A 24,778-nucleotide genomic window follows, 5' to 3' on the forward strand; every position below is an offset into this window, starting at 1 on the left:
GTTTCTGTGTCTCTGCTGAGATTTCCTATTTGTTGTAAGCATATCTTCTTCTTTAATTCTTGAGCATGGTCATAGTAGCTGCTTTTAAAATTCTTATCTGTGAAGGAATGCTGGGGAACTACCTCAGATTGAGGAGACTAACAGTACATGACAGCTAAATGCGATGTGGGATCTTGGGTTAGATGCTAGGTCCAAAAAAGTATATTAGTGGATTGATTGACAGATAACACATAAGGTTTGTAAATGAATAGTTTTGTGTCATAAATTTACTGGTTGCTATAGCTGTACAAGGGTTATGTAAGATGTTAATGTTAAAAACCTTGGTAGAGGTAGTTTTAAAAAGTCTTCTCTACTAATTATAATGTGCAAGTTATCTTGGTGTTGGTCTCTATTGGTTCTTTTGTCTTCTGTGGATTATGTTTCCCTCTTTTTTAAAAATAAATTTATTTTTTATTTTTGGCTGCGTTGGGTCTTTGTTGCTGCGCGCAGGCTTTCTCTAGTTGCGGCAAGCGGGGGCTACTCTTTGCTGTGGTGCGCGGGCTGCTCATTGCAGTGGCTTCTCTTGTTGCAGAGCATGGGCTCTAGGCGTGCGTGCTTCAGTAGTTGTGGCGCACGGGCTTAGTTGCTCTGAGGCTTGTGGGATCTTGCCAGACCAGGGCTCGAAGCCTTTTCCCCTGCGTTGGCAGGCGGATTCTTAACCACTGCGCCACCAGGGAAGCACACGTTTACCTCTCTGAATTCATGTAATTTGGAATTGCATTCTGGACATTATGAACAATGCATGTAGAGATTCTGAATCCTTTTTGTACCTCCAAAGAATATTGATTTTTGTTTTAGTAGGATGGTCTCGAACTCCAAATTATCCACACCTGAGGTCGGCAGTTTAGCTCTGTATTCAGTGTTTAGTCTTCTCTGGGATGTTTGTAGTCTGTTCCACACTCCATGTTTCAGGGATTAGCCAGAGATTTGGGCCAAGTTTATATGTAGATTCTGGACCTCTCCCTCTGTGGCTCTCTCCTTTCTTTGATTTCACCCCTCAGTTTCCACCTGGTGGGGTCACTCTGAACTCTACTGTCTGGTTCTTCATTTCAGTAAGAATGTGGTTTCTATTCAAATTCTATTACCTGACTATGCCAAACTGGGCCTCCCTTCAGGCAAAAAGCCAGAAAAAAAAGAAAAACTTTGTCAGTGCTGTTTCTTTTTTCCAGTGACCTTCCTAAGTGTCTGTCTGCTTTTGATTACTCTCCAGTGCCTTCAGGTAGTTACCTTTTATATTCTGTCCAGAGTTTATAGTTATCTTTGGGAGTGTTAGTCCAGTGGGAGCATATTAAGCCTTAGGAAGCAGCTTCTGGAAGTGGGACTTAAGTTTTTGGTTAACCATTTTCTTTTTCTTTATTTTTAATAAATGTATTATTTTATTTATTTATTTTTGGCTGTGTTGGGTCTTCGTTGCTCAGGCTTTCTCTAGTTGCGGTGAGCGGGGGCTACTCTTTGTTGCGGTGCGCGGGCTTCTCATTGCGGTGGCTTCTCTTGTTGCGAAGCATGGGCTCTAGGCACGCAGACTCAGTAGTTGTGGCGCGCAGGCTTATTTGCTCCGTGGCATGTGGGATCTTCCCGGACCATTGCTTGAACCCATATCCCTGGCATTGGCAGGTGGATTCTTAACCACTGTGCCACCAGGGAAGTCCCGGTTAACCATTTTCTTGAAGTATGATATATCATACACACACAGTACACCAGTCATAACTCTATAGCTCAGTATGCCATTACTAATTGGACATGACTTAGGGAGCAAAATAGAACATTACCATCATCTTAGAAGCCCCTTTCATGCCTTTGCCCCTTCCCAATCACTGTTCCCACCTGCCTCTCCAGAGTAGCCACTCTTGGGAATTCCCTGGCAGTCCAATGGTTAGAACTTGGCGCTTTCACTGCCAGGGCCCAGGTTCGATCCCTAGTAGGGGAACTAAAATCCCGTAAGCCATGTGGCGCAGCCAAAAAATGGTGTTATATGTATATTTTGCTTTTTGTTTTAATGTTTTTGATATTATTCCATGTTGTGTGTAGGAGTAGTTCATTCTCATTGCCGAAGAGTATTTCATAGTGTGAATATGATAATTTGTTTATTCCTTCAACTGTTTTTTTAATTTTAAAAAATATTTATTTATTTATTTATTTTGGCTGCGCCGGTTCTTAGTTGCGGCATGCGGACACTTAGTTGCGGCATGCATGCGGGATCTAGTTCCCGGACCAGGGATCGAACCTGGACCCCCCTGCATTGGGAGCATGGAGTGTTACGCTCTGGACCACCAGGGAAGTCCTTCCTTTCAACTATTGATGGACATTGGAATTATTTCCATTTTGGGCCTATTTCAAAAAAGTGCTGCTTGAACATTCTTTTACATGTCTTTTGGTGTACATGTGTATGCATTTCTATTGGGTGGTAGCAAGTAATTGAATTATTGGATCATAGGGTATGTGACCCTTTTGTTTAACTGTAGTAGATACTGCCAAACAATTGACTAAGGCAGTAGTACCTAATTGGTTTTTTTTTGAATAAACGACTATTAGGAAGTTTTAGCTTTTAGGAAATTGGAGCTAGAATTACTGCAAGCACAATTTATCCTTCTTTTCATGCTAGCCCCCTAGTATTTGATAAATTGGTAGTTTGATAATAAAAGGCAAATATAGCCTTAATATGTAACACTTGTTTGCTTGCTTGCTCAGTCTTACTGAGTTTTAGTGGAATCATTTATGTCATTATGCTTCTTGGATGTGTTACTGACAGTCATATGAGGTGTGTTATTAGTTACATAAATTCTGCTAACATTGATGGACTTGTCAGGTTCGTGGTACAGAAATATGTAAGTATTGCCCTTAAAATTGTTTGTTACAACTTGTGTGTGGTGGAATTTTATAGCTTTTATATGTTTATTATATTTTGTAGTTTAAAGAGGTATATACACTTATTATTCACTTAATCTATACACAGTAGCCTTGGAAAGTAGGTGTGATGTAACTAATTTTTGGAAGAAAAGCAGGAAACTGAAGAGCAACTGAGAGAAAGATGGAAAATGGTAAGAGGTTGACCTTCCTGGGGTGCATCTACACTATATGGTGTGATGCTTTGTGACACAAAAGTTATTTCAGACTGGGGAACTCTTTCTATAAAGGGCTGGAGAGTAAATATTTTAGGTCATATACTCTGTTGCAGATACTCAACTCTGCCACTGCAGTGCAAAAGCAGTCATAGGCAATATGTAAGTGAAGAAGTGTGACTGTGTTCCAGTAAAACTTTATCAACAATGAAATGTGAAATTGTATAATTTTCACATGTTACAGAATAACATTCTTTGATTTTCTTTTTCCCCAACTGCTTGAAAATGAAAAAAACATTTGTATTGGTCTGCTAGGGCTGCTGTAACAAAGCACCACAAACTGGATGTCTTAAATGACAGAAATTTATTGCCTCAGGGTTCTGGAGGCTAGAAGTAAAAAATCAAGGTGTTGGCAAATTAGTTACTTCAGATGTTTAGGGATGTTTTTAGGGATGTAAGGGAAGGAACTGTTCTAGCCTCTCTCCTTGGCTTGTAGATGGCCATCTTCTCCCTGTGCCACTTCACATCTTCTTCCTCTTTTTGTGTCTGTCTCTGTGTACAGTTTCCCAGTCATACTGGATTAGAGCCCACCCTCATGACCTTGTTTGTGAAGGCCGTTATATCCAAATAAGGTCACATTCTGAGATATTGGGGGTTAGGACTTTAATATATCTTTTTTTTTTTTGGCAGGGGAGGGGAGGTGATGCAATTCAATCCACAACCTCATTCTTAGCTGTGGGTCATTAAAAAATAAGTGGTAGGCTGGACTTGGCCAGCTGGCTACACTTTGTTGGCCCGTGGCTTATCTTATTGGGACAGAGATGATACCTGTAGGATTTACCAGCCCAAGAGGCTTGTCTAGGTGCATCTTTGGGTGAGATGGCTGATCTAGTGAACTTCTCAGTTTCAGTAGAGGAACAGTCATCAGTTTCATCTTTGGATATGAAGGACAACAGTTTATACTGATTTACCAGAGTATAGGATTATATCTTCTGAGACATATTTATAGTTCACGTTCAAATAACCATTTTTATATTTTTAATTTTAGGAAGAATAAATCCTGTCTCCACCCCCTGTCCCCTATCTCCCCTTTGGAGATGTTCCTGGGAGGTGGGTCAGAGTTGTAATGTAATAGAAGGTGGCTTAGAACAGTGATTTGAAATAGTTGCTTAGTGTTCTGTGGAGGTGCTTCTTCATGACTTTTGTAAAGATAAGAATTTTATTTAAAAAATAAACTCAATTTTAATACATCGGTTACCACTAATGCATTAATTGTTGCTATTATGTTTTGATTTTTGTGCAGATCTCAAAATTTTTTTTGCCATCTTTTTTAAAAAATTAATTTATTTTTGTCTGTGTTGTTGGGTCTTCGTTTCTGTGCGAGGGCTTTCTCTAGTTGCGGCGAGCGGGGGCCACTCTTCATAGCGGTGCGTGGGCCTCTCACTATCTCGGCCTCTCTTGTTGCGGAGCACAGGCTCCAGACGCGCAGGCTCAGTAGTTGTGGGTCACGGGCCCATTTGCTCCGTGGCATGTGGGATCTTCCCAGACCAGGGCTCGAACCTGTGTCCCCTGAATTGGCAGGTGGATTCTTAACCACTGTGCCACCAGGGAAGCCCTTGCCATCTCTTTTTAAAGAGCTTCCCAAGACTGTGAGGTGACCTGTTTAAAATAAAAATCAATCTGTTATCGTGAGCAACTTTTGTGCGTGAATCAGGATTTTCCTGATTGCCATCTCTATATTCTTGTTTGTATAGTATTTAATATCTGTATATGATTCTTATCCATACCCTTGATTTCAGTGTATGTTAATCAAATTAGCCTTTTTAACAGTAGTTGACTTTATGTGAAGACTTTACATTTGAACTTAGAAAATATTTTTACTGTAGAAGACTATTTTCAATTTTACATTCATGTTCTTTGTAAGGTGTCATTTGAAAAGGAAGTTTTTTACTTCTTGAATATTTGGAAAGTTGCTGGTATAGCATGTGTAACCTAATAGGAAAAGGTGAGGCAGGAGATAAGGAAATTGGTTATTTTAAGTTGGGTTAATATAATGATGGGGAAGCCACAGCAGAAATGAAATCAATTCAAGTTATCAGTTATCCAAATTTACTAAATTGCTTTGAAGGTATTCCTGCTTCATTGTGGAAACTCTGGAAATGTATTAATTAATTCTGTGCCTGCAGCAGTCATTTCCTTGAGTGACACATGGATCCTAGATTTTAATGTTTGTGTATTTATGCAAGCAGTTTATGCATGTGAAAGGAGTGTGGAGAGTTTTGTATAGGTGTTCAATGGTATATATATTTTAAAGACATTCTTGATAGTATGTTATTTTTCCAGTGGGAATAAATACAGTGATGATTTTTACTGTTTATCCTGAGCATGGACAAATCGTACCACTTCTCATTTGGGAGCATTGCTTCATTGGTATTTTCCCCATGCTTGTGGAGGGAAAAATTCTTTAGTGTAGCATGCTTATTTATTATTTAATATGAGCCCCAGATTACCATGGGAATTATTTGCTTGGTTCCTGGTTGTATAGATATTTTTTTGACACTGGGAGAAATAAGAGAAAGGAAGCAACTTCAAGCTGTTACGTTTGGGAGAATTAGTTTCTCAAAAGGATTTGTACTGATCTGGTTGGTCAGGTTTCTCAGAGTGGCGAGGGAGAGACACTTTATAATCAGAGATGGAAATGAGAGGTAGAAAAGGGGAATTTGCTTCATTCACTGCATAGGTAGTACTCAGTCCCCAGTGTTCCTGATAAGGTTCTTAAAGGGCAAGGAAAGCCCTCTCATTTTTGCTTCAGGACAGCTAACTGCTTCTTAAAGGGCTAGGAAAGCCCTCTCATTTTTGCTTCAGGACAGCTAACTGCTCCAGATAACCACTTCTCAATCCTTTGAATTAATCCTACAGACAGGGTTTGATTGGACTGATTTAACATTGTGACTGGAGCAGACATCCTTGCTGGTCACAGTTGGGGTCAGGAACTTCAGAGGGAAACCCCTCATACCCAGCCCGTGTATGGTTGACTATCAGCCTGAGTAAACTTACTGTTCTTCATTCAACCCCTGTGACCTGTGTAATTGCTGGCTTTATGTTCCTAACAAGCTGCACCTTGGAGGAATTACAGTGGGGAGTGGATAGGATGGCAAAGAGAGAATAGGTTGGGACCACTTTGCTCAAAATTGTCTTTGTGTGAGGTAGGATGCTTCATAGATCTTTTGTCCAGCAAGAACAGGTTTCCATTCCACCTCTGATTTTCATTCCAAATGCAGAAGTGGTTTTTTAGGGGTTGTGTGGGAGATGGAATTGATTTTAGAAAGGAGCAGGATTGAACGGCACCATCTTATTTGATGTCCTCAAGGATTTGCATACTAGAGGTAATTATTTCTTGTGGATATGCAATACAGGTTTTTGTCTGTAATTAACAAATATGTAGGTATCTCCAGGTATCAGAACCCAGCTAAATGAATTAACTGCATAATCAAAGTTAATTGAATGCGTGGGTCTGAAACTTTGTTTTGCCTGTATTTAGTGAGTATTTTAAAAGAGTATTCAAATAACTGAATGAAGTGGATGAATAAACATGCCATTTGTTTAAATATGGGTAACAGTAAATAAATTCATTATCGGTAGAAGGTATTATCTTGCATGTAATAGATCTTTTAGAATCTGAGTTTGGGTATGAAAAACTAAATAACACTTGTTACCAGATATATTTGATATTTAATTCTTTTGAACTAATTTTGAGCTAATGTCGTGATACCTCAAAGATGTTGATTTGGAATTTTTTGAGGGAGTTGTGTAGCAGGCTATGTATGGGTACAAACCATTAGCACTAGCTGCGTGGCTGTATTATAAGGATTAAAAGCAAAACCTTTGTATGTGATGTTTTGTATATTTGGCTTAAAAAAAAACCCCACAAGCTTTTGGAGGTTGTGAGATATGGGTCATTTTTGTTCAGGTAAGAGTTAGGTCAATAAAGCATTTACTAACATGAAATGTTTTTCCCCCCTTTCTTGGTATTAAAAGAAAGGTGAATGGACAAAATAGCCATTAAAGGATTTAATTTTAAAAATGTAGCAGCAAAACCACACACTCCGGCTGTCCATGTTACTTTAAGCTTCGTATTTCAAAACTATATTCAAGCTTTAGAAATAAACTCTCCAGTAGCTGAGTGGTATTAACCAGTGCTTTTCTTCTTTGCTTTATCCTGTTGTGTCAGCAGGGATGCTGCAGCAGTTCTTTTTGATACAAAAACAACTTTGTTCTGGAACTGAAAAAGAAAAATGTTCTAATCTGCTACTAAAATTTTACCTGACAGTGAGGTCACTCAGACAGTGGAATAACTTGCTAAGGGAGTTCAGTGAGAATCTTTCACTAGAGATGTTTCAGAGTTGACTAGAATGAGCCACTTGGAATTGAACATCAAGCTGGAAAAATCCTCCAGGATGAGATAACTCCTCTGAACTAAAAATTTTAAAGGAATTAAAACGTTTGTATTACAAGTTTTGAGAAAATATTGCCTAAAATAATTTAGTTTTTCAGGTATGTTTTAAGCTCTTCAAACATTTTCCATTAGGATATATTGAATAATGGGAAGTATTTTAAAAAGCTATACAGTTCTAGATCATAAGTTGCTGTTGCATCTCAAATATTTTTAAAAGTTCCTTGTTAGGTCCCCTGCTATCTTGTGCTAGCGTGTCATAAAAGATAGCCTGCAAGGGTGGGCTGGAATTATAAGGGCTGAATTACAGAGCTGGGTGGTGGCTGGCCAGACTGTCAGGGTCATTATTAATGTCCTGTAAAGAGATGCAAGAGATGTAGATTTGATTGCCTGTTCTTTCTTTCTGCTTAGGGCCAGCAAGATGTAGCTGGAGGGAGACTGTTAGCTCTGGGGCAAGGCTAAATCTTTAATTCCTCCACAGGTTCCCCTTTCACTAATCAGAAAAGAAAACAGCTGGGCTGTTTCCAGTCTCCTTAGTCAAAAGGTACCTGCGATATAGGGTTTTGGACATAGCAATAGACCACTAAGGGGTAAAAACAAGAATTTTAAGTCTTTTGAACCTTCATTGAGATTTTTGTTCCTGGTTTCTTAGGGTTTGAAAGAAAAGATTCTGTGTTGAGAGAGTGAGGGCTGCAGGGGTGGGGGTTGAGGCAGGGGTGGGAATGAAGACTTTGTATTTAGAATTTCAACAAATGTAGTTAAAAAAAATTATTCCTCTGGATGCTAGTATATGGTTAAATAAGTTCAAAAAGGTCCCTGTATAATTACATGAACAGGGTATTGGGGTGCACGTGGTGTGTGGCAGTACAGTTTTGTTCTTTTCACTTCCTAATAGACAATTTAATTTCACTGGTGATGCAGTAGAACTATGCCCAGTGTTGAATTTCTCAGGTTCTCTAAAGCATGGCTAGTGCAAAGATAGTGTGCTTTTCAATGACAGACCAGTTGTGTGTTTAGGTCTCTGAACGTGAGGCTGGGAGGTGGGCATTTTAATGTAGGGCCAGTGTTAACAAAAGTAATCCTCTTTGTGTCTGTCTCTAATGAAATTCAGCTTCCTCTGAAATAGAAAGGACCAACAATAGACTTGGGTTAATAACACTGAATTAGATAAAAACGTTTAAAGCTGTTCATACTAGCAGTGGTTTCTTGTTTTCCCTCTTACTATGAGATGGCCAAATTAAGCATTTAACCTTAGGCTCTTCAGATTCTCTTTATTGAGGGGCAGTGATCAAATCAGATGCTTGATATAGCCCTCTTAATCTCTTCCCTCTCCCTTTGCCCAAGGAGGGAATACTTGTTAAGGTTAGGACTCCCAGGCCTAGGGTTCCTTTAATGGATGAAAGGATTATATTGGAAGGTACTTTTTCCAGTGCTAGGGGGTCAGACCCTGCTGCTACACTTCTCTTCTGGAGAAGAAAAGCAGAGATGAGTTTAATTCCTATATGATCCAGGGACACCAACCTCACTGGTTTGTGCATACCCCTCCCCCAACCTCACCCTGACCCCATTTGTTTAGCTTGGAGAGTTTACATCTTTACCCTCTTTTTTTTTAAACATCTTTATAGGAGTATAATTGCTTTACAATTGTGTGTTAGTTTCTGCTTTATAACAAAGTGAATCAGCCATACATATACATATATCCCCGTATCTCCTCTCTCTTGCGTCTCCCTGCCACCCTCCCGATCCCACCCCTCTAGGTGGTTACAAAGCACCGAGCTGATCTCCCTGTGCTATGCGGCTGCTTCCCACTAGCTATCTATTTTACATTTGGTAGAGTATATATGTCCATGCCACTCTCTCACTTCGTCCCCGCTTACGCTTCCCTCTCCCCATGTCCTCAAGTCCATTCTCTGTGTCTTTATTCCTGTCCTGCCCCTTACCCTCCTTTTTGATGTTAGAGTGAGGGCCAGGACTAGATTAGCCCAGTTCGTGACCTGGGCTATATGTAAAGATGAAGAATGGGGAATAGTTGGCCAGTTCTTTTGGCATTTCTTGTCACATCCTCTGTGTCTCTGTATATTTGTTCATTGTGGGACTTTGAATGTTTTTGGTGTTTTTCCCATAAACATTTATTCTCCTGCTCAGGGCATTCCAGTGGTTGCTTAATGTTTCATTAGCACTATTCAGTATATAGTTATATTTAAAACATCTTATAGGTCTAGTTAATAAACCAGTAGTGTGAGTCACAGACAGTATAAGTAGTGGACAAGGCACGTGTGGGAGGGTGAGTGCATCCTAGGATAATTTTATCTTGTATCAGCAGGATTATTTGTCACTGTGAAGAGAATTAACATTGGATTTTTCGTTTCTTCCTGATTTCTTTATCCCTCCCTTCTTCTCTCTCCCTCCTCCTACCTGCCCCCTTCCCTCTCCCTCTCTTTATTGCTCTTGACAGTATAGAAAATAGATTGAGCATTTAGAAATTACCCCATTCCTAAATGGTGTATCGCTTTTACTGTCTACTTTCCCTTCCTCCACCCACCCAAGTAGTTCATGATATTCTGGAGATTTTTTCAGGCCTGAGCCTTTATGTAGAGCATCTAAAGCTTACAGTCATCCTTGGTTGACCAAGAGCTCTAGGGCCCTAAGAACTTGTGTGGATGAAAAGATGTCTAGAGTTCTGGAATATATTTGTAGCTCTTGTAATAGAGATTAGTTTTGAACTTTTCACATAAAAGTGGCGTGATTGGTTTTTGTTTGTTTTTTGATGTGGACCATTTTTAAAGTCTTTATTGAATTTGTTAGAGTATTGCTTATGTTTTTGGTATTTTGGCCCCGAGGCATGTGGAATCTTAGCTACCTGACCAGGGGTCGAACTCTCACTCACTGCATTGGACGGCGAAGTCTTAACCACTTGACCGCCAGGGAGGTCCCAGAAAGTGGGTGGTTTTGATGTTGTTTGGGACCAGTCAGGGCTTTACAGGTGGTTGAAAATGAAGTTTGTCTTGACTGACAAAAGTGAGAATTCCACCCAGTAAATTTGCATGTCCTTTGAGAGAGTGCTAGGATATAGTTCCAGCGTGGCCTCAGGCTGTACAACAAGATACCTGTGAAAGTTTCTCATTTGTACCTTGTATCTACTACTGTAAATATTAAGTCTGTCTTCAGGCACTGAAGAACATTTCTCTGACTGCTCCTTATGGTGGCCAGTCATTTCCTGGAGCTTGGGTATGTCTTTGGGGAAAATGACTAACAAACTTGTTAGGGACAAGATTGGAAAAAAGGTGGATGATCATCACCTTGAAGAATAATTAAGGTCTCTACTGAGGTGACTTGCCTGACTTTGGTTTCCTCATCTCTAAAACCAAGAGCATATCCACCTTATAGGATTGGCATGAGGGGTAAGTGGAGAGTCTCCGTGCTTGGTTTTTAGTTGGCCTTCACATATGTTAATTGCTTACCATTTATAAGTATAGATCTGAAGACAATTTTGAAGAAAAATTCTAACACTGATTTTGAGTAATGGCCAGAATAACTTTTTTGAGATTACTTCTTTAAAAGACAGCACTTAATTGGGCATACCGTTTGTTTGTTTGTAAAAAAGAAAAAGGAGGGACTTCCCTGGTGGCGCAGTGGTTAAGAACCTGCCTGCCAATGCAGGGGACATGGGTTTGATCCCTGGTCAGGGAAGATCCCAAATGCCACGGAGCAACTAAGCCCGTGCGCCACAACTACTGACCCTGCACTCTAGAGACCAAGCCACAACTACTGAGCCCGCGAGCCACCACTACTGAAGCCCTCGTGCCACAACTACTGAAGCCTGCGTGCCTAGAGGCCGTGCTCTGCAACGAAGAGAAGCCCCTGCAATGAGAAGCCCGTGCACCACATCGAAGAGTAGCCCCCGCTTGCTGCAACTAGAGAAGACCCGTGTGCAGCACGAACACCCAACGGAGCAATAAATAAATAAATAAATAGGAAAAAAGTCTTTATAATTCTGAGCAAAAGCAGCTGAGCAAATGTTTTTATTTCATTTTTAAAGAACAGTTTTAGTTTCATAGAAAATTGAGAGAAAGGTACAGAAATTTCCCATGTACTTCCTGCCCCCACATATGCATAACCTCCCCCATTATCAGCATCACCCAGCTGAATACATTTGTTACAACTGATGAACCTACGTTGATATATCATATACACCCAGAATCCATAGCTTATGTTAGGGTTCACTCTTGGTGTGGTACTTTCTGTGGATTTGGACAAATACAAGAACATCTATCCATCATTATAATATCATACAGAGTATTTTCATTGCCCTAAAAATTTTATGTGCTCCACCTGTTTACCTCACTCCCCACCCCAACTCCTGGCAACCACTGATCCTTTTGCTGTCCCATAGTTTTGAGTTTTCCAGAATGTCATATAGTTGGAATCATACAGTTTGGAGCCTTTTCAGATTGGCTTCTTTCACTTAGTAATACGCCTTTAAGGTTCCTCCATGTCTTTTCATGGCTTGATAGCTCTTTTTTTTTTAGTTCTGAACAAAATTGACTTGTCTGGGATGTTGCAAAAATGTTTTAAGTCCAAAGAATATGCCAAAATTCAGCCTTGAGTACTACAACCAAACTAGATGACAAACTAATTCTAGGTTTTAACTGAGGAGTAATATATTAGGTTAGTTACGCATCTCTGGACCTCACTTCGTTGTGTGAATGATTAGAAGTTTAGACTTGACCTGTTAAAGCACAAGCCTAGTTGGTTTGAAAAATCGAATCCTAAAGCAGTTCAGATTGGGCAGGACTAGCGATTTCTAAAATTGGAGGAGACCTTCCATTGTTATAGCATGGAAAGGACCCACAATTCCACATTGATCTCTTCAGCAAACTTTTGCTCAGTTAAAGCCATTACCTTAAAAACTTAAGAAGGTGGCTTAGTATATGTTTATATGAATATCTGTGTATATGCTACAAGTAAGAATTCCTTGTTTTGGATGTTATAATCAAGAAGCTATTGGTTGTACGTCATGTTTCTATTCTTTTATCTGGTAATTTATTCAATCAATGAAAATTATAAAGCGTAAAGAAAGTTGTAATGAAGTAGGAAATGTGGTGATGTGGTGAAACAAGCCCCCTTTATTTTTCTTTTAAGCTTCATTCTTAGGTATAAATTTTGTTCTTGGATTTGAAAGCAATGAAATTACAGAGTAATGGAAGTAATTTTCTTTTAAAAGTACATCAGAGCTACTTCTCAGTTTAAAAGAAATGCATTTATTGTTCTTGTCATGTGTTAAGAATTTGTATTAAATATGTAATCATCGTGACTTTCTTCTTTAAAATAAAAATCATTAGTACTTTTTACCAACTAAAGCATTTGCTTTATGTCAGGATTATTAAAAGAAATAATCTATCTTTTAAACAAGTTAAGTTAACCTTAATGTATATTATGAGAAAGTCATAACCAAAGTGGAACTTCTGGTGTTGGGAATGACCTTGTGATAAAAAGAAAAGCCCCACCTTAAACTGTACTCTCTGATGGAAGAATCTTGTCTGTGGTATAGACTCCCTCTCAATTTAATAATATTAAAAGCCTTAAATAAAACTATGCATTTTATTCTATATGCTTTTTAAATATCAGTAAATAAACTTATGCTTGCCAGTTTTATAGAGTTACGACATGTATAAAACTGACTTTTGACAGTATTTTTTGCAGCTTCCTATCTGTTTTTATAAAGTCTTTAGATATGGCTCCTAGTTGTGTATGTTTATGTTCTCACTGCCCCTGTCATTGCTGTAATATGTTTCATATGTGCCTTTACAAATGTGAGATCTTTATTCTAACCTTTCTGGTAAAAGATATATATTGACTTCTGTGTACAGTAAACTACCCTCCTCTTCGGGGAGCGGGGAAGGTATCTTGTTGATAGTTTAAGTCCACAGCAATTTGAATGTACACTTGTATTTTAGTTTTGTTTCTCTGTAGATTGGAGAACTCTATTTGGTGCTAGATGCAGATTCTATAATTTTTTTTTTTTTTTTGCGGTACACGGGCCTCTCACTGTTGTGGCCTCTCCTGTTGCGGAGCACAGGCTCCGGACGTTTAGGCTCAGCGGCCATGGCTCACAGGCCCAGCCACTCTGCGGCATGTGGGATCTTCCCGGATTGGGGCACGAACCCGTGTCGCCTGCATCGGCAGACAGACTCTCAACCACTGCGCCACCAGGGAAGCCCTAGATACAACTTTTAATTGTTATTTTAGTGGTTGCTTTTATCTTTATCTTATGACAGTCTGCTTAAAGTGATATTATACAATTTCATTTGTAGTATAGTGTATACATGTATAGTGTAAGGACCTTAGTTTTGTTTTTCATCACTTGAACTTTGTGTTATTGTTATCATGTCCTTTTCTCCATATGTTATAAAAATCCGTACTGTATTGTTATTTTTGCTTAAAAAAAGTCTTTTAAAGAGGTATGAATAATTAGAAAAAAGTTTATTTACGCACATAGTCACCGTTTCCATGCTCTTTATTCTTTGGTTTAGGTCTTTATTTCCATTTGGCATCATTTTCCTACTCCTTGAAATACTTATTTTAACATTTCTTGGATGCAGGTCTGCTTGTGTGGAATTTCTTTAGCTCTTGTAGTCTATTTTGCTTTCATTTTTCAAATATATTTTTGCTGGGTATGGAATTCTAGTTTGGCAGTTTTTTCTTCTAGTGCTCTAAACATAATGCTCCACTGTCTTTTAGCTTGCATTGTTTCCAGGGAAAAATCTGTTGTCACCCGTATCTTCCTTCCCCTGCATGCCTGTTTGTCCTGGGTGCTTTAAGATTTCATCTTTATTATAAAAATAAACAAATGGGACCTAGTTAAACTTATAAGCTTTTGCACAGCAAAGGAAATCATTGACAAAACAAAAAGACAGCCTACTGAATGGGAAAAGATATTTGCAAATGATATGACCGATAAGGGATTAATATCCAACATATATAAACAGCTTATACAGCTCAACATCAGAAAAACAAACAACCCAGTTAAGAAATGGGCAGAAAAACTGAAGAGACATTTTTCCAAAGAGCAAATGCAGATGGCCCACAGGCACGTGAAAGGACGCTCAACATTACTAATCATTGGGGAAATGCAAATCAGAACTAGAATGAGATATCACCTCACAGCTAGCTGTCAGAATGGCACTCATCAAAAAGAACAGAAATAACAAATGTTGGCAAGGATGTAGAGAAAAGGGAACCCTCGTACACTGTTGGTGGGACTTGGTGCAGCCACTGTGGAGAATGGAGTGGAGTATGGAGGTTTCCCGAAAAACTAAAAATAAAACTACCATATAACCCAACAGTCCTACTCCTCAGTATATATCTGAAAGAAACAAAAACATTAATTCAAAAAGATATATGCACACCAGTGTTCATAGCAGCATTTTTTACAGTTGCCAAGCAACCTAAGTGTCCATCAACAGATGAATGGATAAAGAACATGTGGGGTGTGTGTGTGTGTGTATGTGTATGTATTTATGGGCTTATAGTTTTTAATAAAATTTTAAATATTTCTGATATGGTTTTTTCAAATATATTTTCAGCCTCCCTCTAACTCTTTCATAGACTTCAGTTACACACGTGCTAAGCCTTATGAAGTTTTCTCACTCATACGTTATTCTTTTTCACTTTTTCCATCGTTGTGAACATTTATTATCGCCAGAGTTTCATTTATCTTTTCTTATGCAATGTTTACTCTGCTGTTAAGTCTATTCAGTGTATTTTTCATTTCAAGACAATGTAGTTTACATCTGTAGGAGTTCAGTTTGGTTCTTTTTTAATATATTCCAAGTCTCTACTTAACTTTTTTTTTATTATTTATTTTTTTTAAATTTATTTTTGGCTGTGTTTGGTCTTAGTTGTGGCATGTGGGATCTTCGTTAAGGCATGTGGGATCTTTCGTTGTGGCGTGTGGGCTTCTCTATAGTTGTGGAATGCGGGTTTTCTCTAGTTGTGGCGCGCAGGCTCCGGGGTGCGCAAGCTCAGTAGTTGTGTCACGTGGGCTTAGTTGCCCCGCAGCATGTGGGATCTTAGTTCCCTGACCAGGGATGGAACCCCTGTCCCCTGCATTGCAAGGCAGATTCTTTACCACTGGACCACCAGTGAAGTCCCAACTTTTTGAACGTATAGAATACCATTGTAATAATTGTTTTAGTGTCCTTGGTTACTGATTCTATCATCTACATCAGTTCTGGGCTGATTTAGTTGTTCTTGTCACTCTGGGTCATATTTTTCTGTTTCTCTGCATGGTTGTTGTAATTTTTGATTGTATACCAGACATTGTGAATTTTACCTTGTGATAGCTATTTTTGTATTTTTGTAAATATTCTTGAGCTTTGTTTAGAATGCAGTTCAGTTCCTTGGAAAGAGGTTGATTATTTCATGTCTTTTAAGCTTTTTTAGGCTCTACCAGATTAGTGTTTAATCTAGGGTTCATTTACTCCACTACTGAGGCAAAAACCTTTCTGAGCACTCTACCCAGTGCCCTATGAATTGTGAGTTTCCATTTTCCATTATGACTGATAGGAATAGCCACTGTCCCAGGCCCTGTGTTCCAATAGCCTGTGAGGTATGGCAGTTGTTGTCCCTAGTCCCTTCTGGTGGTTCTTTTCTCTTCCTCTCATGTACACACTGATTAAATAACTCAAATGAGAATTCAGAGAAGACCCTACGTAGATCTCCAGAGTTGTGTGTGCAGCTCTCTTTTCCTGTAATTGCGCTGAAAACTCTAGCTGCCTTGGCCCTCTTAGACGCTCATGTCCTATGCTGTGGCCTCGATACATTTTCTGCTTTCAGTAAACTGAAGAAATTAGAAGCTCACTTTGTCTATTACTCTCTCTTCAGTGATCACTGACCTTCATTTTCTGATGTGCAGTATCTTCAGAACTTTTGTTTCTATATTTTGTTTATTTTTGTTGTTGTTTGAAATGGGAAGGTAAATGTCATTCTTGTTATTCTGTCTTGGTTGAAAGTGGGAGTCTTCATCTTTCATTTTTTTGTGTATGAAATTAAATGTATATAGCATACATACATAAAATTGTACACCACTGATGTGTACATCTCAGTGAACTATCACATATCGAGTTCTTGTGTAACCACTGCCCAGAACACAAAATAGAACATTATCTGCATCCCAGAGGCTCACTTTGTATCCTCTCAAGTCTGACCGGTTCTCAAGTCTTTTGGTCAGTGTTGGGAGATGTATGCACATTGCTGGGTGTAGTTTTATTTCATTCATTTTCTTTACTATGTACTGTTCCATTCTAGGAGCATGCCAGTATATTTATCCATTCTGCTGTTGATAGACCTTGGGGTTGTTTACTATGAATATTCATGTACATATCCTACAGTGTACCTGAGCATGTGTTTCTGTTGGGTATATAACTAAGAGAGTTAAGACATAGGTTTCTATATTTGTCTATTTTAATTGGTGATGGCAAACTATTTTCCAAAATTGTACAAATGAGTTCTGGTTGTTTCACATTCTTGCCAACACTTGGTATTGTGGTTCTTTTTAATATTATCCATTCTCTTGATATTGTCATATTATCTTATTGTGGTTTTAACTTACAATTCTTTGATTACTACATTATTTTTCATATGTTTAAAATATTTTCTTGGTCCTTGCCCCTTTTTCTTTTATTCTTTTTTAAAAAAATACTCATTTATTTATTTGGCTGCATCAGGTCTCCGTTGTGGCATGCAGGATCTCTGTTGTGGCACGTGGGCTTCTCTCTAGTTGTGGTATGTCAGATCCAGAGCATGTGGGCTCAGTGGTTGTGGCACTTGGGGGGTGCTTGGGCCCTCTGGTTGTGGCTTGTGGGCTCAGTAGTTGTGTTACTCTCTCTCTCTAGTTGTGGCATGTGGGCTCCAGAGTGTGGGCCCAGTAGTTGTGGCACGCAGGCTCTTTAGTTGTGGTGCATGGGCTCTCTAGTTGTGGTGCATGGGCTCTAGAGCACGCGGGCTTAGTTGCCCCATGGCATGTGAGATCTTAGTTCCACATCCAGGGATCGAACCCGCATCCCGTGCATTGGAAGGCAGATTCTTAACCACTGGACAACCAGGGAAGTCCTGCCCCTTTTTCTTTTGATTTGGCTTTTTCTCATTGATTTGTAGGAGTTCTTATACATTCTGGGTGTGAGCACTAAGTTAGTGTGTGCTACAGATAGTTTTTCTTAATTTCTAGTTTAGTTTTTTATTTTGTTGTCTTTCAATGAAGAGATGTTCTTAATTTGAATGTATTCCCGTGGAGTAATTCTTTATGGTTAGTGTTTTATGTGTTCTAAGAAATCTTTATTTAGGGCACATGAAAATATTTTACTTACATTATCATTTAGGAACTATACTGTTTTGCCTTTTATAGTTAGAGTTGTAATCCACCTGGAATTTCTATGTATGAAGTGAGGTAGGCATATCAAGAACCTGCCAAACCGTCTTCCATAGTGACTGTGCCATTTTGCATTTTCACCAATATGTGAGAGTTCCTGATGCTCCAAACTCTTGTCAGCATTTGGTGTTGTCAGTGTTTTCGATTTTAGCATTCTGTTGGATGTGTAATGGCATCTCATTGTCACTTTAATTGCATTTCCCTAATTTCATATGATGTCCTTTGTATATTTTGGATAGCAGTTCTTTATCAGATATATCTTTTGCAAATATTTTCTATCAGTCTGTGGATTGTCTTCTCATTCTGTATATTTTTGCATTTTAATATGGGAAAATGCAAACAAAATTAGAATAGTATTATAAATCACCCTTGTATGCATGATGTAGCTGCAGCAGTTATCAACTTGAGTTCTGTTTTATTTAATGTATATCCCTTCAGTTATTTTGCAGCAAATTCTAGCCATCATATCATTTCACCTAAAAGTAATTTAGAATGTATTTAAATACTCAGGACAGTTTTTTTCTCTTCACAGAGCATTAATACCATTATTATATAAAATAATTACCTTAATATAATGCCTTATGATAGTGCCTTAGTATCACCAAATATATTTGATGCTGTTATATAGAAATACAGTGTGGTCTTGCATATCAACTTTGTATCAAGCAGCCTTTCTCAACTCACTTATTCTAATTTATAGGGATTTTGGATTATTTTCAGTCTTTGTTAGGAATTATGCTGCTATGAGTGTTGCTTTACATATCTCTTGGTAGAAATACAGCTTAATTTCTCTTGGGTATATACACAGGAGGGAGTTGGTGAGTCATAGGTTATGTATACCTAGCTTTTTCCATGGTGGCCATACACCATGGAACAGTGTATCAGCAACAGTGTATTAGAATTCCATGTTTCATACCTTTGCCAACATTTGGGTATTTTCATTCATTCATTCATTCATTTATGGCTGCGTTGGGTCTTTGTCGCTGCGCGTGGGCTTTCTCTAGTTGCGGCGAGCGGGGGCTACTCTTCATTGCAGTGCATGGGCTTCTCATCGTGGTGCCTTCTCGTTGTGGAGCACAGGCTCTAGGCATGCAGGCTTCAGTAGTTGCAGCACTCGGACTCAGTAGTTGTGGCACACAGGCTTAGTTGCTCCGCGGCATGTGGGATCTTCCTGGACCAGGGATCGAACCTGTGTCCCCTGCATTGACAGGTGGATTCTTAACCACTGAGCCACCAGGGAAGTCCCAGTCTTCTTAATTTTAGTCTCTCTATGGGTATATTGGCATTATATTGTGATTTTAATTTGCATTCTCTGATGGTTGTGATGATGTTGAGAAGTTTTCCATTTGCTTATTGACTACATAGGTATCCACATTTTTAAATGCCTGTTTAAGTTTTTGTCCAGTTTAAATTGGCATGTCACTCATTGTCTAATTGATTTATAGTTTTTTATATTTTATACACATGCACACACACACTAACACACGTCATAAAATATGGATGTTATAGCTATCTTTTCCCAATCTTTGGTTTACTTTTTTATTCCCCTTAGTGTTATCTTTCAGTGAACAGAAGTTCTTCATTTTAATGAAGTACAATTTATTGAAAAGATCATTTCCCCCAATGATTTGCTGTGGTGTCTTTTGTATTAAATCAGGTGACCAAATATGTGTGGGTCTGCTTCTGTGTTCTTTATTCTGTTTCATTGCTGTGTTTGTCTATACCAATGACGCACTGTCTTTGTTGCTGTAACTTTTGGGTAAGTCTTGATATTTAGTAGTGTAGGTCCTCTAGCTTTGTTGTTAAGATTGTCTTAGCTACTCTGCATTCTTTGCAATTCCACATACATTTTAGAATCAGCCTGTCAATTTCAATTAAATAGAAGCTGCTGGGATTTTTACTGAAATTCTATTGGATCTATAGATCAATTTGGGGAGAACTGTCACTTCATCACATTGAGTCTTCCAACTGTGAGCATTGTGTATGTACCTCCATTTACATAAGTCTTCTTTAATTTCTCTCAGTAGTGTTTGTTTTTAGTTTTTATAAATTTATTTGTTTATTTTTATTTTTGGCTGTGTTGGGTCTTTGTTGCTGCGCATAGGCTTTCTCTAGTTGCGGTAAGCGGGGCTACTCTTCGTTGGTGGTGAGCAGGGTTCTCATTGCGCTGGCTTCTCTTGTTGCAGAGCATGGGCTCTAGGCACGTGGGCTTCAGTAGTTGTGGCATGTGGGCTCAGTGGTTGTGAGTCGTGGGCTCTGGAGTGCAGGCTCAGTTGTTGTGGTGCACGGGCTTAGTTGCTTCGTGGCATGTGGGATCTTCCCAGACCAGGGCTTGAACCTGTGTCCCCTGCATTGGCCAGTGGATTCTTAACCACTGTGCCACCAGGGAAGTCCCTCAGTAGTGTTTTGAAATTTTCAGTAAGTGACCTTGTACACCTTTTAGATTTACTTTTTGGTGTTTGATTTTTTTTAATGCTATGGTAAATACTACTGGTCTTAAATTTACTATTGTTGTTGCTTCAAATGTAGAAGTAAAATATTTGTATGTTGACCTTATAGTTAGAGACCTTGCCACGTTCCCTTGCTAATTTTAATGTTTACGGATTCCTTTGCACATTTTTATCAATATATATCCAGTCATGTCATGTATAAATACTGATAGGGTTACTTCTTTATTTCTAATCTTTGTGGTTTTGGTTTTACGGTTCTTGCTTAATTTCATTGGCAGAGATCTCTGGTATAATGTTGAGTAGATGTCATGTTAGTGTATTCCTTGCCTTTCTCCTGATTCAGGGGTGGTGAGAAAGTGTACAGTATTTCACCATTAAGTGTGATGTTAGCTTGCTATTGTCATTATTTTAAATTAGCTATTCTGATGGTTAGAGTGATATGTCATTGTGCTACTATTTGTTTTTTTTTAAATTAATTTTATTATTATTATTTTTTGGCTGAGTTGGGTCTTCATTGCTGCACGCAGGCTTTCTCTAGTTGTGGCGAGTGGGGGCTACTCTTTGTTGTGGTGCGCGGGCTTCTCATTGCTGTGGCTTCTCTTGTTGCGGAGCACGGGCTCTAGGCGCGTGGGCTTCAGTAGTTGTGGCACTAGGGCCCAGTAGTTGTGGCTCACGGGCTCTAGAGCGCAGACTCAGTAGTTGTGGCACACGGGCTGAGTGGCTCCATGGCATGTGGGATCTTCCAGGACCAGGGTTCGAACTCGTGTCCTCTGCATTGGCAGGCGGATTCTTAACCGCTGCGCCACCAGGGAAGTCCCTACTATTTGTTTCTATGTTGTGATTTTTCTGAGGTGGCTCGTTTACCTTCATGATCTGAAAGTATTGTTCATCTGTCCAATTGAGATGTGTATTTGGATTTACATAATTTAAAGTATGTAAATTAATACTTGAAATAAACATTACTCAAATAAGATTGATCTGATTTTTAACCCTATGCCTAATAGACATAGAGGTGCCCATTATCTTTGCATATTTTAAGTAAAATTTCTTTACAATTTTATTCTGTAACTTCCCCCTCTGTTTTGAAAAAAATAATATTCACACAGTAAAAATTCAAACAGTTCCAAATGATTTACAGTGAAAAGTGAATCTTTTTACCCCAGTTCACAGTTTCTTTATCCTATGGCAACCTCTTACCAGCTTGTTTTTGGTGGTGGTGGGGTATCTTTACATACTTCATTGTCCTTAACAGTTATACATTTAAACAATACATATTGGTATGTACTGCACATATTGTTCACCTTCTTGTGATATATCTTATAGATTGTTCCATATCACTGTGTGTAGAATTATATCATTCTTTTGGATAGCTTGATATTATTCTCAGTAGTTACAGTATACTTTAATTAGTCTCTTGATAGACATGCAGGGTTTTGCCAATCTTGTTTTAACTCTTATTTAATCATTTAACTGTTTGAAATAATGCTGCAGGAAACCTTATAATACATGTCTTTCTGCAAATGTGTGATGATTTCTTCCCATACTTATTCTTAATATTTTTATTTATAATGTATTTATACTTTGTTTTGAATAAATTGCATCGCAAACTATGTTAGTGATTTTTTTTTTTTTTTTTTTTTTGCGGTACGCGGGCCTGTCACTGTTGTGGCCTCTCCCGTTGCAGAGCACAGGCTCCGGACGCGCAGGCTCAGTGGCCATGGCTCACGGGCCCAGCCGCTCCGCGGCATGTGGGATCCTCCCAGACCGGGGCACGAACCCGTGTCCCCTGCATCGGCAGGCAGACTCTCAACCACTGCGCCATCAGGGAAGCCCTATGTCAGTGCTTTTGAGATGCAAATTACCATTTAAAATTTTACTCCGTTACATAGACTTTTAGAAGGCATCTATTTTCAAGAAAATCTCAGGGGAAAGTAATCTTACAAGTAGAGTTTAAGTAAAAAACCTTTTATGTAGAAAGTCAATGTAAAATTCATAATCTCAAATAATAGGCAATATTGAATGTTTGCAGTTTTAGTCTTAAACTGATTTAGCTCCCTAAGCAGAGTATATATACTATTTCTGTAGTTTTTCTTTCCTTTTGGGGAAAGCATTAGTATTTTGCAGAGAATAGATAACCTGCTTGTTACTAGTGTTTGTAATAATAGGATTGTTAACTCATTGAGCAAACTTGTTCCATGCAGTGTTCCATGCTCTGGGAATGTAGCAGTGAAGAGAGTTCTACATGGAGCTTTTATTCTCAATGCAGGTGGTGGTGAGACAAGAATAAAGTAATCAAACATGTAGTAGTAAATAATGAATATATAATGATAAGCCCATTGGTGATCATTGCTAGAGAGAAAAATGAAGCATGCAGGAAGACTAGGGAGTCCTGAGGTTTGGAGCATAGTGGATATTTTAAAATAGGATGTGCCTCAGAGAAGGATCTACAAGAAACTGGTAATAGTGGTTGCTTCTAATAGGGGGACTGGGTGTCTGGCAGACAGGGATGGAGATGAGACATACCTTCATTAATACTCTTTATTAGTGCCTTTTGAATTTTCTGTTATGTGATACATTCATAAGAATAAATTTTTTTTAAAGAGGCTACTGTGGTGTTAGAGATGAGGGAGCAGAGAGCTGCCCTGCTTTGCTCAGTCCATTGGTACTTTCACTGTGGCCCAGGCCTTTTTAGTCAGAAGTGGTTCTTTAATTGTATTTTCCTATTAATAGTGTATTTTTGTTGTTGTTGTTGAAATGTTTTTAAAAAATTTATTTTTGGCTGTGTTGGGTTTTCATTGCTGCGCATGGGCTTTTTCTAGTTGTGGTGAGTGGGGGCTACTCTTCGTTGCAGTGCGCGGGCTTCTCATTGCGGTGGCTTCTCGTTGCAGAGTATGAGCTCTAGGGTGCGTGGGCTCAGTAGTTGTGGCACGTGGGCTTCAGTAGTTGTGGCTCACGGGCTCTAGAGCATAGGGTCGGTAGTTGTGGCGCACAGGCTTAGTTGCTCTGCAGCATGTGGGATCTTCCAGACCAGGGCATGAACCAGTGTCCCCTGCCTTGGCAGGCAGATTCTTCACCACTGCACCGCCAGGGAAGTCCCTACTAATAGCATATTAAGGAATAGGACTTCCTGAGAAAGTAAGGGAGTTTTGAGTGGCAAAATGGGTAGAAGATGAAAAGCTATTATCAAATCTGATTTATTTTACATCATTAACAAGGCTGTGTTTGTCTTTCTAACATGGAAATGAAAACGTTGATAACTAACGTCTGGTGTGCTTCAGTTAAGTTTTTTAGAGAACTTTCAATCATTGGCATGAAAGCATTGAAGCTGAGTAGAGGTGTGATGGCCAACCCCATATGCTAGGTTGCTGCCTCTTCATTACTGCATCTGAACTGCCATTGCAGGCTGAGTTGGGTATCTTTTACAAAAGCCAAAAGGACACACAGGTCCTTGGGTTAACTACTGGACAGACCTACTAGCTCTAGGGCATTTAACAAAATTGCAAAAGATAAAAGTAACTTTATTTTTTTACCTAGATCTCTGATTCTATACATCAAAGCAATTAACTTGTAACACTGATGCTTTTGAGGGTTAATCTTGAGTATTTTGTTGTTTTGTCCTTATTAAATGTAACTTTTTTTTTTGCCTTACGTGGGCCTCTCACTGCTGTGGCCTCTCCTGTTGCGGAGCACAGGCTCCGGATGCGCAGGCCCAGCGGCCATGGCTCACGGGCCCAGCCGCTCCGCGGCATGTGGGATCCTCCCGGACCGGGGCACGAACCTGCCTCCCCTGCATCGGCAGGCGGACTCTCAACCACTGCGCCACCAGGGAAGCCCAAATGTAACTTTTTTTGACTTTAGCTTTTATACTTGTAAATTTGGCAAGTATGGTTATTAATACCTGATGAAGGTAAAGGTAGAATCAATTTGGAATCTGAATAGAAGTTGTGTTATAAAAAGAATATAACAACATCAATAAAAATAATAAAGCAAAATCTTGTCTTTTAATGTTTGTTAAATCCTTCTAGTCCTTGTCTGGTGCATTCGTTTTCGTATTTCGAATAGCTATAATCATGAATTGGATCCCATTTACTTAACATTTTACAAACATTATTTTGTGTTGTTACTTTGTCTGGACGTGGTTTCATAGATGGTTTTAATATAAATAATTTCTGAGATTATATAGCTAGTTGTCTTCAGAGTAATGTAAAGTTAGAAAATTGGCAAAATATATTAACCTGTATCAGTAGTAATTTGGAATAAATATACTTCTCTAAAAAGCGTTCATTTTTAAAAGATTGCTTTGATCACTAATCTCCAGTTTTAGAGAGTCTTTATTTGTATATAATCA

At 38.9% G+C, this 24,778-nt stretch overlaps 1 protein-coding gene across 2 annotated transcripts in view; it reads left to right on the forward strand.

The window, feature by feature from the left end:
* The window catches only part of ZFAND3 (zinc finger AN1-type containing 3), a 325,453-nt gene that overhangs the window by 73,117 nt on the left and 227,558 nt on the right, over nt 1–24,778 (forward strand). The gene's annotated exons all lie outside the window — the stretch shown is intronic.

Source organism: Leucopleurus acutus (assembly GCF_964270905.1).
Source record: "Leucopleurus acutus genome assembly, chromosome: 10".
NCBI lineage: Eukaryota > Metazoa > Chordata > Mammalia > Artiodactyla > Delphinidae > Leucopleurus > Leucopleurus acutus.